Source organism: Ursus americanus, chromosome 24 (assembly GCF_024610735.1).
Source record: "Ursus americanus isolate L20-20 chromosome 24, mUrsAme1.1.p, whole genome shotgun sequence".
In the NCBI taxonomy this organism is placed as follows: Eukaryota; Metazoa; Chordata; class Mammalia; order Carnivora; family Ursidae; genus Ursus; species Ursus americanus.
The window spans coordinates 13,103,812-13,122,451 of record NC_142150.1 but is presented as its reverse complement, the minus strand read 5'-3'; the positions used below and the strand labels follow the sequence as shown (position 1 = coordinate 13,122,451).

At 36.3% G+C, this 18,640-nt stretch overlaps 1 pseudogene; it reads left to right on the top strand.

Moving 5' to 3' along the window:
- The window catches only part of LOC123799524 (TIM double twin CX3C motif protein pseudogene), a 42,084-nt pseudogene extending 36,681 nt beyond the window's left edge, over window positions 1-5,403 (top strand).
- Window positions 5,404-18,640: the final 13,237 nt, after the last annotated feature.

The window sequence follows — 18,640 nt, the reverse complement described above, 5'->3', positions numbered from 1 at the left end:
CCTTTTTTCCCCTAGCTTAATATGTATAATTTTTCTAGCTTAATATGTGTAACGAATGAACATGGACTCTGGAGGCAGCTCAGTTCTCAGGCTCTTCACTTAGGGTCGCATATCCTGGTAAGCTACATATTACCAGTGAGATAAATTTTTATTTGTTAGAAATGTGTTGTCAAGTACTTAAATAAACAGCTACTTAAACACATATTGGTATATTTTTCTCACCTGAAATCCTCGTAAGTGTTGATTCGACTACTCTATATTGCCAGCAGGAATACAACCTCTTTCATTTTGTTTCCTCTCTGGCATCTGTAGTGAACTGGAGCTTGTCCTCATTTTTGTTCTTGCCACAGTCACAAGTTGGTTGCTGCAGCTCCGTATTTCACATCAGTGTTCAAGGCACCAGCTGAGGCTCTGCCCCCTTAATGGAAACAAAAATTTCAAGACTCCATCTAACTCCCACTAGCAGATTTGCAGTTAGACATCACTGCCCCTTACTTCAAGAGAAGCTACAAAATTAGGGAGCATGGTTAACATCGGCATGGACATAGAACATTCATTCACAGGGAGGTCACATTGAGGGGGAAGTGGGTATCGTGTAGGTTCTCAAAAGTAAAGAGCACAAGAGCACTTATTCTACAGGGTTATTGTGATGCTTATGTCAGAATGTGAGTAATTATCTGTCACAAACTGAGCTTGAAATGATAATTAGTGCCATGATAAAAGCTATAGTCGTGGGGCGCCTGGGTGGCACAGCGGTTAAGCGTCTGCCTCCGGCTCAGGGCGTGATCCCGGTGTTATGGGATCGAGCCCCACATCAGGCTCCTCCGCTATGAGCCTGCTTCTTCCTCTCCCACTCCCCCTGCCTGTGTTCCCTCTCTCGCTGGCTGTCTCTATCTCTGTCAAATAAATAAATAAAATCTTTAAAAAAAAAAAAAAGCTATAGTCGTATACCTGCTTTAATCTTTCATATTCTACTTGAGAGTAAGAACTATATTTAATTCATCTATGTATATTTGGATAGTTCTCACTATTTAGAACAATGAAGATAAAACAGTATTTAGGCAATTATAGTTTTATTCATAAATATTTTTTCTTTTTTTCCCTTTTCTGTCTTTTAATTTATAACCTATCACTTTATATCAATCATTAACACTTTCTGTAAAATTTATAATTCATCTGTAAACTTTGTGAGGATTGGCACTGGGGATATTCCTGTCTCTGTTAACTCTTCGGATTATCAATATTTTGTTTGCTTTTTCTTTTTTAAGATTTATTTATTTATTTGAGAGGGAGAGTGTGTGTGTACAAGTGGGGGGAGGGGCAGAGGGAAAGAATCTCAAGCAGTATCCCCACTGAGTGTGGAGCCCAAGCTGGGAGGGTTGGGGAAGAGATCAATCTCATGACCCTGAGATCAAGACCTAAACTGAAATCAAGAGTTAGATGTTTTCTTAACTGTCTGAGCCACCCAGGTTCCCCTGATTTTGGGGGGGGGGGTTGTCTTGTTTTGTTTTTTTAAGGCAAAAGATTCCACCAAGTGTGTCTTACAATCTGGCAGAATTTATATTTGACATCTTTAAAGGAAAATCCTTAATTGGATTCTTCAACTTTTTATCAGCTTTATTTTTAGGAAGACAGAGGTTTTAGTTTCTTCCTGGCCTCATAGAGAATCCATTTAACTTATTCATTTCTTCAAATGTGCTCCTCCTATGCACTTTCTCTGATCACTTTAATAAAAAAAAAAAATTGTGTGTGACACAGAAGGTGAGGAGTTAATTACAAGAAAAAAAAACATTTTAGCTTGATATCTATTAGGTGACTAAAAGCTACATTAAAAATATTTCTAAGAATAAATCAAAGGAAGGAATATTCTCAAAGTCACAGCTTTCCTTCACACAAAAGCAGAGAATGAAAGGGATTTGAGAAGAGAGAGAATTGTCAAAATAGGGCAAGACATAATAGAGTGCACCTCAAATCAACAGAACCCTTCCAAGAATCCTGGGGGCATCAATTGCACTATACACTTCATCAATGCCTATAAAGACCTTTATCTCAAAATTAATGAAAATGGTTAGAAGGCTTCTAAAATCCCTTCCCTTTTTGATCTATGAAATTGATTAATGTTGACTATAAAAACATACACAGTTTTAAATTTATTATGTGGCAGAATAGGCACTCGATAAAGAGTATTCAATGTATTAAATTTAAATGTAAAAAAAATAAGTAAAACAGAGAAAAACTCCTACCTCTAGAGGACTGTGTCATTTAATTTTTAGTCCTTGAATTATGCACACCCAAACATGTCAAAGGCTTAAACGCTGTTATTTGCAAACTTGCCCATCCATGGGAATTCTTCCATATATATTTAGTGATACAACTGTGTCTCCATCCAGAGGTCACATTCTCCATATTTGCTTTTCTCTAAGCTTAGGTAATCACCAGTAATCATTATAAATCTAGGTAAGACTCTGATACACACAAAAGGTAATTAAAAATATTAATTAGTAAACTGATGGCAAACATTATAAAGATAGAAACTCAATACAAAGGGGCTCAAACCTCCATGTCTTAAAAAAGTGATCTTTATGTTTATCAATTCATAATAAGCATTAAGAGACATATGTGAGATTTAAGATAATTACTGAGTTAAACCTTCTCACCATTGGTTGGGACTATACAGATTATTTCCATTGAACCCAAACCCCATCTACTTCATTAAACACTTAAAACTTGCACCAAGTCTCTGAAAAATAAACAACGTAGACTCTGCCCAAACACTATGCTTGAAAGGTTTAATGATGGTTAAAATCTGCATGATTAAAAACTTTAAATCTGTACATCTTTGGCAAGATTTGATTGTTAGACTCCAGATTCCAAAGATTAGAGAAGGCAAAATTCAATAAGCAATCCCCTGACCTGCAACACATCCCATTCCACCTCTCTAGATTTTTCTTTCTCACCAGATAATTGAATTGTTTAATCAAATTGCTCTTAAAATTCTTTGGTTCTATGATGTTTTATCCTTGAAAAATGAAGAAAAGTACAACCTGAGAAAATCTTGAAGACTAAGAGTCTTATTGACCTACAAAGAAGTCTACATTTTAAAAGTACTTTTTAATAATTATTTTAACACTGGCATTCATAGACCTTTAAATCTCTAGAAACAAACTTCAAACACAATTTACAAAGAGTTTTTTTTTTACTCTATAAATAAACTCTTTTCATATTTGCTCATTTTAATCGTAATTCATCATGAATTATCCTCAACAATCTGAGTCAGAGCCCAGCACACACTGAGGTAATTAGTAAACACAAATTAGTAAACTAGTGTTACTTATCAAGAAGTTAGGAGTCTACTACTGAAGAAAAGATTCCAAATTTGCCATGGACCTTAATATCCAGACTCAGTAGATTTTACAGATTCACTGAATTACAGAATCTTATAAGTGCAAGGAACTTTAATTATTATTTAATCCATTCACGATGAAATGCTTAAACCCTGTTTCTATCCTCCCTGAGCAAGACTTCACCCAGTCTTTACATAAGCACCCAACATCTGTGCAACAGACATTAGATGCTTACTGGTGAAAACGGGCTGTATGGCAAACTGCATGTTAAGGGTCCATCGAGGGTAATGGGCCAAGGAGCAGTAGAACAAAGAAATGTTTTAATTAAATTTCCCTCAGAGGTGTAGATTTTGAACCCATGCCACAACAACTAATTTATCTCTCTCTATTCAAGAAAATAACCTACAAATTCTTAATAATATTAAAGAATGGCTTCAATTATGGATGTTCATTTAATGTATATAATACATAAAATATTTTAGATAACTCATTGTGTGATACGAGATAGCAATAGATCATTTTAGTTACTGGCAGTAGTTTCATATCCATTGAAAAATAAATTTTGAAATTAAAATGAATCCTATAAGTAGTGGAAAAGATACTGTATAAACTTATGATTTTTTAAAGAAACTATTTTACAAGTATTAAAAACCACTTAGTGTTACATCTGAGCCAATTTAGTATTCCCTAAACACACTTATACAGACAGAAACTCCTATATATTTTGAGAGTTACACAGAATCACATATTTAAATGGCAATTTAAAATATTATATACCAAAATGCTAATTAAAGCAGTTGTAGAGACTAAAAATATATAGTATTCATGGACTTTTATTTAGTTTAAAAGTTCTAGTAGATTTTTTTTTCCAGCGACAGGCCCCTGTGTTTTTATTAGACACATAGTGATTAGAAAGAATTAAAACAGAGAGTGTTATATACAGTGAATGGATCCAGCATAAGTGACTTGAGTCCTAGTAAGAGAGGGGAGTGATTGTGGAGATAAGAAATATAGAAAGACATATATGCTGAAAACTTCCTGAATTTGATGTAGAGTGAGAATCCACAGAATAAAGATTATAAATAAAAATACAAATAAAATTATAATTTAAATTGCAATAAAAATAAATCCAATACGTAATCCATTAAAACACATCATAGTGATACTTCAGTAAATAGAATGGCAAAGGAAACTATTTTTAAAAGCAATCAGAAAATAAATGGAAACTACTTTCAGAGGAGCAATGTGGAGAATTGTGGATGACTTTATAACATAACCAATGGTGTCTGATTGATAATGCTGAAAGAAAATATCTACCAACCTAGAATTTCATACTTAGTGCAAATGTCATTCAAGAACAAAATGCATGGTTTAAAACACAAAACAAAACAAAACAAAACAAAACAAAACAGAGATTTTGCTATCAGCAAACCTGTACCAAGTTAAATACTAAAGGATATCCTTCCAGTGAAGGAACATGATGTCAGATGTAAGTTCAGAGATACAGAAAACAACAGCAACAAACAACGATGAAAACCTAAATGTGTGGGTAAATCTAAATAACTGTTGACTATATACAATGTTAGTAGTAATATCTAGTAGTGTTTAAATAATATGGATACGGGCCAGAGTCCTTTTGGGTGCCGGTGGGGAGGGGTGCAGCGCTGGGTCGCCACAGCAGAGCTGCAGGAGCTCCAGGTGCAGGAGGCCATGGACTCCATGGTGAAGAGTGTGGATGGAGAGAACATCTGGAAGATGCTAGGCATCGTGTTCCGGTGCAGTGCCAGCTGTTGTGAGGACAGCCAGGTGTCCATGAAGCCGGTGCACCACTGTATTAAGCCCATGCTCTGGTGACCAGTGAGTTGGAAAATTCCAGGACCGCCTAGCCTGGTGCACCATGGATCGCAATGACACAGCCGAAGATTCAATAGATTCGGGAAGTAAAGAGCTTCAGGTGACCAGGAAGCTGGAGAGTTGTGTGACCAAGTGTGTAGACCACACACACCTCAGCCCAACGATGACCAAAATGAAGGGGTCTCTTTCATCTATGGGGAAATAGAAGTGTTTGCAATTGGCCACTGAGGCTGATGGCAGGAATCTACTTAAAAAGAAAATTGGGAGTTTTGGTCTTTTAAGTGAAGTTTATGAAGAAATTAAGGGATGCCAGCAAGTTTGAGGCATGTGTCGCTTGCCTCTGGACACAGTTCCTTTATGTTTCAATCCTACAAAGTGAAACGGAAGAAAACTGGTGCTAAAATTTGGGTCAGAGACAGTGCAGGAGAGTTTTTGATAGCCTACATTTCATGTGCTTGTTCTAGCACGAGGGATCTCCCTTGTACCAAGCCAGAGCCCTCCGAGGTACCAGATTCCTCACAGTACACGGGTACCAACAGGCTGGCAGTTTCCTCTAAACTGCCTGTGATCTGGCGCAGTGTGAGCAGAGATGTTTCTGTTTGTTGCCAACCTCCTGTTTACCAGAAAGTTCACCAGATCATTTTCCATAAGCTTTAAAAAAAAAAAATCCACATGGTCACTAATTTAGAAAGAAAAAAAATGGTTTCTGGGTCTTTGTTTTGCTTGGTTTTGTTTTATATACAAGGGCGTGCAGTTGGTTTAACATGTGGAATTGGGAGAGGTACTTTGAGAAGAACTTCTACGTTCATATCTGTTTCTGGCTGTCAAGATTTGGATGTGCATTTCTGGAAGTAGACATTACATCTTTCAGCTAGGAGACTCTGCAGGAACATGAAAGGCAATGTTACACAGGGTATGGGAAGGCGACCTTCCCTCTCACTGGCTGCCATGACAGCCCTGAGGCTAGCTACAGCAGAGCAACAGGACAGTCTTGCGGTGACACTCTCCCTTGAAGGGAAAGGGAGTTTAGGGTGCCTGGGTGGCTCAGTAGGTTAAGCTTCTGTCTTAGGCTCAGGTCATGCTCTCCAGATCCTGGGATCCAGCCGAGCATTGGGCTTCCTGCTCAGTGGGGGGTCTGCTTCTCACTCACTCACTCTCTCTCTCAAATAAATAAATAAAATCTTTAAAAAAATAAGAAAGGAGAGAGTTTTGATTGTGCTATATACCAGCCTCCAAGAACGAACATTGAAGGCAGAACTGTTGCCTTAATTAAGGGAGTTATTAAATACTGGATTTGGAGAAACCTGGTTTTTATAAAACAGAATGGAATGAAAGCCTAAACTCAGTATTGCTTACTTCACCCCTGAAATAATCGTACCCTATTGAAATAATCCCATGGCAACAGGAAGGTCAAAGGAGAATAAGTAAGCAACTCAGGGGTGAGCTGTGATTCCTTTAAAACAAAAGAGGAGCAACCCCCCCCCCCCATTACTTTTGCCTGGGGCGTTTGCAGCAAGCAGTGCTCCTGCCCAGCTCTGGCACTTTATCATTTTGATAAGGACCTTCTTGTCTTTTTACCAACTTATTACTTGAAATGATAATACAGCCTGTGTTTGGTGTTTCAAGGCTGCGATATATTTTCCCAGTGGTTTGGTTTTAAAAAATAAGTAAGATTAATTTTTTCTCCAAAATGAATAAATTAATTAATTTAAAAATAGGTTAAACATGGATATGAATTACATCAAAAATAGCATATATCTTAGGACTTGGATAAATAAAGATCTTCTCCTTGTTCAGGAAGAGAGGGTAAGTATCACTTAACGTTAGAGCTTCATAAGATAAAGATAGACATTTGAAACTGTAGGCACCCCCTAACCCAAATTATGAAAGAGTGTACAACATCCAAACAAATATCGAGAAAATAAATATTTCTGAAGCAATTATTCAAGAAGAATGCAAGTAAAGAGGAAAAGGTAGGACAAATAGAAAACATAGAGTAAAATGGTAGATTTAAACCCAAACACATCAGCGATTAAATTCAATTCAATCATCTAAATCCTCTTATGAAAAATGAAGATTGTTAGATGCATTATAAAAACAACATAGATTAAAAAAGATCCAGCCAACTAAAATACAAGGATAAAGAAAGGCTGAGAGAGAAATGATGAAAAATTATATATCATGCAAATGTTTATATATTATATATACAATATCAGTATAAGATAAAGTAGACCTCATACTGAAATCATTACCAAAGATAAAGAGGACATTTTATAATATTTAAAATATGGAATATACCAGGGAAATATTGTGATTCTAAGTGAGTATTCCTAAATTTGTAAAATCTAAATGAAAGCAAAGTGGCAAATATTTATATTGAAGAACAGAGAACTCTGGGGCACCTGGGTGGCGCAGTTGTTAGGCGTCTGCCTTCGGCTCCGGGCGTGATCCCGGCGTTATGGGATCGAGCCCCACATCGGGCTCCTCCTCTATGAGCCTGCTTCTTCCTCTCCCGCTCCCCCTGCTTGTGTTCCCTCTCTCGCTGGCTGTCTCTCTCTCTGTCAAATAGATAAATAAAATCTTTAAAAAAAAAAAATAGAGAACTCTGAGTCATTCTTGGATATCATTCCCATACTCCTGCATTTATTACCTTCCTGGCCTTGGTGGATCTGGTTTTTGTTTGTTTCTTATCTGTTAAATGGGGACAACAGCCCTTATTTCATTAGGATGGCATAATAATTAAGCACAACATGTGAAAGCATCTAATCATCTAATATTGCACATGATATAGGGTAGGAGTAAATATTTCACAGCATGAAATATATTTTAAAAACTGAAAACTGTTTTTGGAGAGAGTTGATATTGGAGAGAGATCAAGACTGAGAACCCAGGGAGCTGGCCTGTTGTCTTGGCTTTGCCTTTGACTTGTCTGGTTGGAATATAAAAATACCACACTGGGTCAGCCAATCTGCTCAAAGAGCCTCAGGCTCCTCATTGTTAAATGACGCTTAAATTTGTGAAATCATTACCTTCTATCGCTGCCTCCTTCCTGCTACCTCCAGCTGAAAATGCTACAAAGGCTAAATGAGGCCATCTCAGTACATATAGACACGCTTTGCTTTTGCTTGCCTTACAAGATGTCCTGGTTCCTGCTGCAGCCAGTGATTCCCCAGCCAAGCCTGTCTGTGGCACATTGTGTAAGGCAGTCCACACATCATGGGAGTCTCTTATCAGCCCTTCATTCTCACTGTTTCTTTAGCTAGAATAACTTCCCGTTGATGAATTATTTTATTACTAGTAGGACTGACTTTTCTGAATTGTTTTCACCTGACTCTTTATGACAAAGGCAGAAGATAAACATCTACCAGGACATCTCTTTCTAGAGAATTCTCCCCATTTTTGGAGGTCTGGATTTCCCTCAGTCAATGTCAATTATATTTGGGTTATGTCTAAGTATTATGTCAATGTTCTTAACAAGATATCTAGAAATTCCTTCAGTTTAGACATCACTTTGCACATTCGAATCTCAATGAAGCACATTTCTTTCTTATTCATAAGATTACTATTTCAGACAAGTGAAAGGATAGAAAGTTATCAGAATAATTAGAAGAGATGTTTCTTCAATCGTTAATGTCTTGCTTCGTTTGCTTCTTTTAATGCGTATTATCACAGTGCTACATCACTGAAACAAATCCTGAATAAATTAAAATTCTTTGTATGTTGATTAAAAACTCAATTCATGATCATGTAGAGTGACTATTACTTTCTTTAGGAAACTAGTGGACTGGACAAAGATACTCTAATCCTTACATAAATTGTGATCATTATATAAAAATACACATATATACACACAGTAGTTTTAAAGTTTTAATTATTATTATCTTTTAGCTTTAATTATTTTTAAAAGAAGATTCTGAATAAGCGTATTTAAATCTTAAAAGCGGTAATACAAAACAATTGATGCGTATGTGTGTATGTGATCTTTTGTTGGAATCCTGCTTCCAAGTCAGTCACAGCTGGAGCAGTCAAAGCTGAGTAATTACTGAGTCCAGAAGGCCACAGGGCATTAAGGTGACTGTCAGATTCTGGGATATTTTGGGGTAGCTTCAATTACATAATGAGTAAAATTTGCATACTTTTCTGTAACTTGTTAATAAAATTACAAAGAAATTAGCCTCTGGTATTCTCATACATATGAAAGCAAATTCAGTGTTAATTTAAGCCAGAAAATGCTTCCAAAATGCTTCATGGCCACACTACAAAATACTGTGCGGCATTTGTTCATTCATTTAAAAAATACTACGTGCTCTGATGGATAAAAATGATGTAAATAATATTCAGGTATTAAGCATCTATACTGGACATTCCTGAAGAAGGCTTACTCATCTTTCATTTTTATTTTTGTCTCCCCCCATGACCATCTACCCTCAACTTTACATTTGCTTATGGTATTAATAAGGATATTGTTAATTGATTAGAACATGCAAAGGACAACTGTTCAACCTTTTCAATTATTGTTTTGTCAATTCTGATGCAGTTAGATGTCCAGGATTATAAAAAAAAACAAAACAGCTTTCATCCTACATGGCAGTGAGTCAGACTTCTTAGTTGTGTACCACTTTGGCGTTTGGATGGAAATTACTGATTCTCTCTTGTGAATATATGTGCATTCTCTCCCTGAAAAAGAAAGTAGCAACACCCACAACAGCACCACGTAAATGCATACATACACCGTCTGCTTAAAATATCTTAGGATTTCCTGACCCCATAAGATGCAACCATGGTCCCAAGTTTAACAACCGCTGATATAGGGGGATATTTGTGTTTCTATTTCTTGTAGCAGAATACTAGACATCCAGTTTATTTAAAAGAAATAGCAATCTGTTATAAGTTGTGTGCTCCAGAAGCTAGTAATTAGATGGAGATTGGGTATAAGATGTTTATTAGGTGTTTATTCCACAAAGAGTAGGGAAACAGGATTTACAAACCTAGTAAACTCATTGCAAGTCACACTTTTCTAGGATTCTATTTATTACCTGCCTCCCATGTCATCCCATTTTAATGGAGAGGACATGATGACACATTGTTTTCTGAATTTCAAATGCAATTCAGAACTTGTGCTCAACAGTCCTGAAAATATGTGAGTATTTCCCTTTCCCCACTGTGCAATTAACTAAAAAATGGCCTAGATTCCTTTGGGGGAAGCACTGGGAGAATGATTACATATACTTGTGGTAGTGCTGCAAGTTCTTACCTCCTAGACAAACAGACATCTCTTCCATCATTGATTTATGGGTATAAAAACCATCTCGGGCCTGAATACGGGAAAAGAGATTATACTGATATCATTTTTATTGAGTTAACCACTATTAGGCTACTGGGCATTAATCCTTGATTTCTTCTGCTGGTACAATTGGAGGAGTAATCTTGATGTTTGTTTATCAATTTTTTTCCTCAGAATTCTGTGTCCAGTTAACCTTCATCATCATCTCTGGTTTGAGCCCCCTTGGCTACCACTGTAACTTTGTTGGCTGGCATAATAATTGAAATCATCTGGCATCTGTGGCTAAGTGCTGCCATCTAGCCTTGATATATGGGGGAAATGGAGCTATCACCATGGCATCCTTAATGTCACAACTTGATTAACAAATGTGGGCTGCCTTAGGAAGGACATGACCTTGGGCAAGGTGGCTGTCTGCCCTTAAACCACTCTTGGAAGTGCTGACACCTGATCTTTCCTGAAGGATGATGCGGGCCGGATATCTCCATATCTGCTCAAATACAACACTTTATTTTAAATGGAAGGATTCTCATGGAACATTACATCAAAAACTAAGGATATACTGTACGGTGACTAACACAGCATAATAAAAAATTATTATAAAAAAATAAAAATAAAAACAAACGGAAGGATTCTAAGACTGAACAATAATTTTAGTCTTACTGAAATAATTGTCTGGGCAATTTACAGATATGTTCAATTTAATATCTTACTGAAATGGCTCTAAATTCATGTGGAAATGAAATAACTTTGTCAGACATTGCAGGAAGTGCTGGGGATACAACTGAGAAAGAACAAACCCAGTCTTTCTTTCTATAAACTTAGAATTGCAGTGGTGTAGAAGGAACTATATATTAAAAAGACAATCAAATATGTGGATAAGTTAGATACATTTAGATATTTATAAATGTTATAAACAAAATTTAAAAATATGAAATGACTTTAGAGAGATTTACCAGATCAAGTGTTCAAAAGGTGTATTTTTGGATAAAAGTGTCAGTCATGTAAAATTAGAGCAGAAGACTATTCCAGACACAAGAAACAGCAGATACAAAGGCCATAAGGGGGGTGGGGGGGGACAAGTCAAGGGCATTTGATTAACAGAAAGTAAGGTGATGTGACAAGTTACAGCTAACATGGCATTACATAGCTTCAAACGAGGTTAGAGATGGAAGCAGCTGCCAGATCTTAGAGAATGTCGTGTGTTACAAAAAAATTTACTTTCTTAGAAATCTGACCAGGTAACAGAATGAATCTTTTTGCAGTGGGAGCAGCACAAAAGTAAAAAACAAAAAACAAAAAACAAAAAAACCAAAACAAACAAAAAAAAAAACAAGAAAATAGAATAGATAGAGGGATCTAGTTACCATAGAAAGGTCAATATGTAGACAACACTGAGAATGAAAGATACAATGAAAGAGAAGGTATGTGACATGTGAAGGAGAGATTTAGTAGCCAGTCTATAAATCTACACTGTGTCCTTCAATATCTGTAGTCCCAATTCTGATTTTCATGTGTTTTATCAGGATAAATCTAGGCTCTCCTGTTATAATGTGAATAAATGTGTAGAAATGTACAGGTCGTCCAATGGAGGAGGGAGAATTCCAACATTGAGGGAGACAGAGCAGAAGAGGAGAAATTAGCAAGAAAGGTGGAAAATGCAGTTGGGGAAATAGGAATAAAACTGAGAGAGTGTATTATCATAGAAGCCAAGAGAAAATAATTTCCTTGAAACCAAGAAACCTAAATTAAAAGTATAAATTCTTAAAATATTCAAATAAGGGGGGGGGAGAGTCTAAAATCACCGAGAACACTTCTGTAGAAGATAAGAATTTGATGGAAGATACTAAAGGGGAGAATTTAGACCATAGCCAGAAAACTGAACCTCTTCAGCACCCAACTAGCAAGAAAGGACTGTAGATTATTAAAATACAATGAAAAGAACTTTAATATGCAACTTAAAATTAATCTATTGTCTGGTCTGTGAGTGGAGTCAATGAGAAGGAGAGCATCAAATATTTAATGGCCATGAGCACTATGCCAGACATTTTTCATTGTGTAGGGAGTAAGAACACAGAATCCAGTAGCAATCTGCCTGATTCAAAGCCCAGGTCTGTCAATAACCACTGTGTGATATTGGGCAATTTAAATACTCTCTCAATTTCCTTATTAGAAACTGGGGATAAGGGCAATGTTCACTACGTAGGGGTGTTGTGAGCTTTAAATGTGCTCTATAAGTAGTTCATACATGTTATTATTACTACACTATTGAATCTTTATAGATTCAATAATAAAAAATAAAAAATATGAAATGACTTTAGTACAGTAGCACAGAGTTACAGTAACTCCCTAAGATGAGTTACTTAGAGATCCATTTTGATCATGAGGGGAAGGAAGCTCAGGACAGTGACTTTTGAAAGATCTACCACTGATATATGATAAAGCAAATATTCAAGTCTGGGTCTTATTACAAAACTTGAGTTTTGTAAAAGAAAGACAACATGTATTCATCCAATCCATACTAACACATGAGGTGGACACAATGTCAATGAGACTTATGTGTTAAAAATTTTTCATCCAAGGAAATCTACCAAGAATTTCTCTAGAAAGCTGCTCCGAATACAGTCGAATGAAACCATACCTTCTGGGGCACCAGGGTGGCTCAAGTCAGTTAAGTGTCTGACTCTTGATTTTGGCTCAGGTCATGATCTCAAGGTGATAAGATTGAGCCTCGCATCAGGCTCCATGCTCAGTGGGGAGTCTGCTTGAGATTCCCTCTCTCCCTCTGCCCCTCCCCTTGCTCTCGTGTGTTCTGTCTCTCTCAATAACATAAAACTAAAAAAAAAAAAGGATAAAAACATACATTCTAAGCAAGTACTATGCATGCAGCTATATTGGAGCTTGGGTGAAGATGATACAAAGCACAAGTAAATGTGGTCCTTAATGATTATATTTCAGAGCAAAGCTGAAGTGTACAGGAGAGTTGTTCACTTCCAATGACATCATTGTGATAAATACATTATAATCCAAAATCTGTCCCACAGTCTTTCAAAGTTTGGAAATAATGCTTCTTCCTCTTCTTCCTCTCATTCTCCTTCTCCATCTTCTTCTTTTGGAAACAAAACTTTTAGAGCATCTCAAGAGCAGTACTGGTTCTCAGGAGCAAAGTGATCAAGACCTGAAAACATATAGAGCATCCCCGATTCTTTAGGGAAACTTCTCTAAAATGTTAAATGTATTTTTGCTACCGAACCCCCAAGACCGGATTCTTGAGCCTCAATGTCATAGAAATGACCACTGAACTTGAGAGAAAGAAAGCAGGTGGAGTTTATTAGAGGGAGTTATATATAGGGAACTGACAAGAAAGAGGAATGTCGGTGTGCCTAGGTGGCTCAGTTGGTTAAGCATCTGACTCTTGATTTTGGCTCCAGTGGTGATCACAGGGTCCTGGGATAGAGTCCCTGTTGGGCTTGGGCTCAGTGGGGAGTCTGTTTCTCCCTCTGCCCCTTCCAACCCTTGTCCCTCCTCATGTTAGCTCTCTCAATCTCTCAAATAAATAAATAAAAACTTAAAGAAAGAAATAAAGAAAGAAAGAAAGAAAGAAAGAAAGAAAGAAAGAAAGAAAGAAAAAGAAAGAAAGGAAGGAAGAAAGAACTGTCCTTCTCTGAAGTGTGCTAGGCTTATAAAAGCTCTTTTCCAAAGGGTGAGAGACTGGGAGTGGGGAAGCATCCTTTAGGTCCAAGGTCATTATTTTGTGGTCATTACTTTGTAGTAGACACAAGACAATCACAGGATACCTTTCTTCATGGTCGACATTCTTTAGAGCTCCTGGACAATAGAAATACTTGTGCAAGCAGGATTTAAATTGTTATTTCTGATTTTGCCAGACAACCATTACTCCCTGTCAGCTGTTACCTCTGGTTTGTTCTCTTTCCCAGAAGGAGGTGTTTGTCTCTGAGCATATGGAAACATTTAACCCTTACCTGAAACCAGTGGCTTCACAGGAGTTAAGTCCCTTTTGTTTTCCCTATACTGTCTCATTTGTACCAAATGGTTGCTTAGCAGTAGAACAAAAGTAAGGGAGAGAAAATGTTAGTGTTACAAATTTTATGTTATCCTCCAGCAATGACCATTCTTCAACAGCAGGAAGTTCTTTCAAGCTTTACCAAAGAGGTGAATAACTAAAATGGAATGCTTATATTTTTGCCTTGTGTTTCTATTTTATATATCATTAGATTTTTTTATTATGTTATATTAGTCATCATACAGTACATCATTAGTTTTTGATGTAGTGTTCCATGACTCATCATTTGCATGTAACACCCAGTGTTCATTACAACACCTTCCCTCCTTAACACCCATCATCGGACTAACTCATCCCCCCACCCCTCATGAGATTTTAAGAAAAAATTCTCTTGTGATGTGGGAGGTCAGGCATTAGTAAATAAATAAACCTTGCTTGTGTTTCATCTCAAACACTGAAGAACTTGGAGCAATTCATGTGTTGACTCTGGATCAAAAGTGTCCTCACTTTCACAAGAGAGACCATGCACCCAGCTTGGCTCCCTCTCAAAATAGTTGGAAGATCTGTTATGAAGAATTCCCTTTAGAAACTCAACAATACTTCATACCTAAATAATTATCATTAAGAGAATGTAGAGAAGTTGCTACCCTGTGAAAAGAGGATTATTAGAAATTACATTTCTCTAATGCCATCTGGTTGAGAATCAAGTACAGAGAGAAAGCAAAGCAAAAAATACATACATACATAAAAGCATGCATTAACCATGAATTTTTCACAAACATTTAATGGTCCTTTTTTGTTAAAGGCAAGGACCACTGTAGAAATTTTGACATACTTTAAAAAATAAGAGCCTGAGATCAGTCTCACAAAATGACTGGCTATTTCTCTCAGGGCAGCAAAAAGTAGGAGACATAGACATATATCCATGTTTCATCAATCATTATTAAAATCAAACACACACACACATTATTTTCATCACGGCCACAAAATTAAAGAGCTATTCAGTTTTTCAGGTCTGAATATTTTCATTTTGGGTGCATGGTGTGTGAAAAGAAAATGGTTTGTAAGAGACAGAAATGTACTAAATAGTATGCCAAATCCTGTGCACTTCAAATATATTACATTACTTTTCATAAGGAGGAAATATGATAAATTCTACAGAGAGAGAGCCAGCGTCAGACTGATTCCTTCTAAAATACAAGATGAAATGAAACATGGTATTATTTGAATTTGTGGTAGAGATAAATCCATAAATTAAAGTCCCAGCTGTGAAAAAGCATACTTTTATCCCAAACTGTTTCTCAACTGTTCTTAAGTCTTAACTAAATAACAATTCTCTAGAAAGATCAGATTTCAATCACTGGCCAGAAAGAAAAAAAACATCATGAGTTATATCAATAAGGTATATTGAGGTGTATCAGAAGTCTTAAAGGCTGATTTTGGATTGCATAATAATTATTTTTGGGATTTCTAAAATTTTAAATAGGTTACATAATATGAACTTATTTTTCAAACAATTTTTCTATTTCAGAAAATAGAGAAATAGAGTGAATTTGAGCAATAGAATGAAGATGAATTAGATATTGTTTAAATTATTTTTTAAGGGGCTGCTTACATTTTCTTCTAATAGTCATACATCCAGTTAAATCAAATGTCCTTTTTGTTTTGGGGATAGAAATTGCTATCTTTGCATCTCCAAGGGATACATCAATAAGAAACTTTGCAAAACAAAACATGCTCCAGAAAACTCAAAAAACACTATTAAAGTTGACTGTTAACCAAATTTAAATCACTAAGAAAATAACATGAATTTGAAAATGTTTCTACTAGTTTCCAGGACTGAAGTATACCAATACATTTGATTTTTCTGACATCCTTAAGAAATAAGTCACTGAAATCTAAAACAAGTAACATCAGTGTCTTTTCTCCTCTGACTGTTGTATAATGGATGGCTGTGAGCTCTTTTGACAGTGATTGCAGTCATGAACTGTAAAATGCTTTCTATTTAATACACCTGAGAGGATTTTTTTTTTAAAGATTTTATTTATTTATGTGACAGAGAGACAGCCAGCGAGGGAGGGAACACAAGCAGGGGGAGTAGGAGAGGAAGAAGCAGGCTCCCAGCAGAGGAGCCCGATGTGGGACTCGATCCGGGAACGCCTGGACTCGATCCCGGAACACAGATGCTCAACGCCTGCGCCACCCAGGCGCCCCCCACCGGAGAGGATTTTATCCAACGACACCAGGATGAGCAGTTAATAAGAAAAGTTGGTTAAATCAGAGAATCATGATCAGATTCAGATCAGATCAGAGCAATCCAAGAGGAAATTAAGAAAACAATCCTTTTTACAAAAGCAACAAAAAGGATAAAATATTTAAGAACAAACTTAAAGGAGGCAAATACACTGAAAACTACAAAGCATTACTTAGAGAATTAAGGAAAACACAAACAAATGGAAAGACATTTCATGTTCATGGGTTGGAAGACCTAATATCGCTAAAATATTCATCCTACCCAAAGCAATCTACAGATTCAGTGCAATCCTTAGCCAAATTCCAATGGCATTTTGGAGAAACTGAAAAACAATCTTAACATTCATATGGAACTACAAAGGACCTCAAATAGTCAAAACAACATTTTGAAAGAAGAAAAAATCTGGACGCCTCACACTTCCTCGCTTCAAGACATATTACAAAACTACAGTAATCAAATGAATATTGTACTAGCGTAAAGACTGACATATAGAACCATGGAACAGAGATCCTGAAAATGAAACTATGAACATACGGTCATATAATCTTCACAAGAGTGCCAAGAATAGAAAATGGGGAGAAAAATAGTCTCTTCAAACACTGGTGCTGGGAAAACTGGATATTTACATGCAAAAGAATGAAATGAGAACCGTATCTTTCACCATACCAAACAAACAAACAAATAAAACTAAACTAAACAAAATTCGAAGTGGATAAAAACTTAAATGTAAGACCTAAAAATATAAATCTTAGCAGGAAGCCTAGGGAAAATCTTCATGACATTGACCATGGCAATAATTTCTTGGATATGATACCAAAAACACAGACAACAAAAACAAAAATAAGTAAGAGGGAATACATCAACCTGAAGTATTTCTACACATCAAAGGAAACAATCAACAGAGTAAAAAGGCAACCTATGGGATAGGAAAAATATTTGCAATCCATTTATATGATAAGCGGTTAATATTCAAAATACATAAAGAACTCTTACAACTCAAAATCAAAAACCAAATAACCTGATTTTAAAAGTGGGCAAAGAACTTAAATAGACATATTTCCAAAGAAAATATACAATTGGTCAACAGGTCCACAAAAACATGCTCAATATCACTAATCATCAGGGAAATGCAAATTAAAAAACACGATGAAATATCACCTCACATAATGCATTATCACCTCACACCCTGGCCATTATCAAACACAGACACACATACACACAGAGAAGATTTTTAAAAATGTATGAATGTGCAGAATATGAAGGTAAGAATGTGCAGAAATTGGAACCCTTGTGCACTATTAGTAGGAGTGTAAAGTGGTGTAGCTGCCATAGAAAACAGTATAGAGCCCCCCCCCCCCCCGAAAAAAGAACGATCATATGATCCAACAATCCTACTTCAGAGTATTCAACCAAAATAATTGAAAACAATCTGAAGTGGTATTTCTCTCTTATATGTATTGCAGCATTATTCACAACAGCCAAGAAATGGAAACAACTTAAATGTCCACTGGGGGATAACAGAAAAGGAAGTGTGGTATAGACATGCAGTGCACTATTAGCCTTAAAAAAGAAGGAAATCCCATCATGCTACATGCGAATAAACTTTGAGGACATTATGATAAATGAAATAAGCCAGTAACAGAAGGAAAAATACTCCATGATTCTACTTGTAGGAGGTATATCTAGGGGTCAAACAAGTTAGAATGGTGATTGCCAGGCACGGGGAATGAAAGGTGGAAAGGCATTTTTTGTTCTGTGGGTATAGAATTTCAGTCATGTGGGATGAAACATTCTAGAGACCTGTTATACGACCACGTGCTTGTATTGAACAATACACTACCGCACATTTAAATATTTAAGAGGGTAGATTTCATGCGTATTTC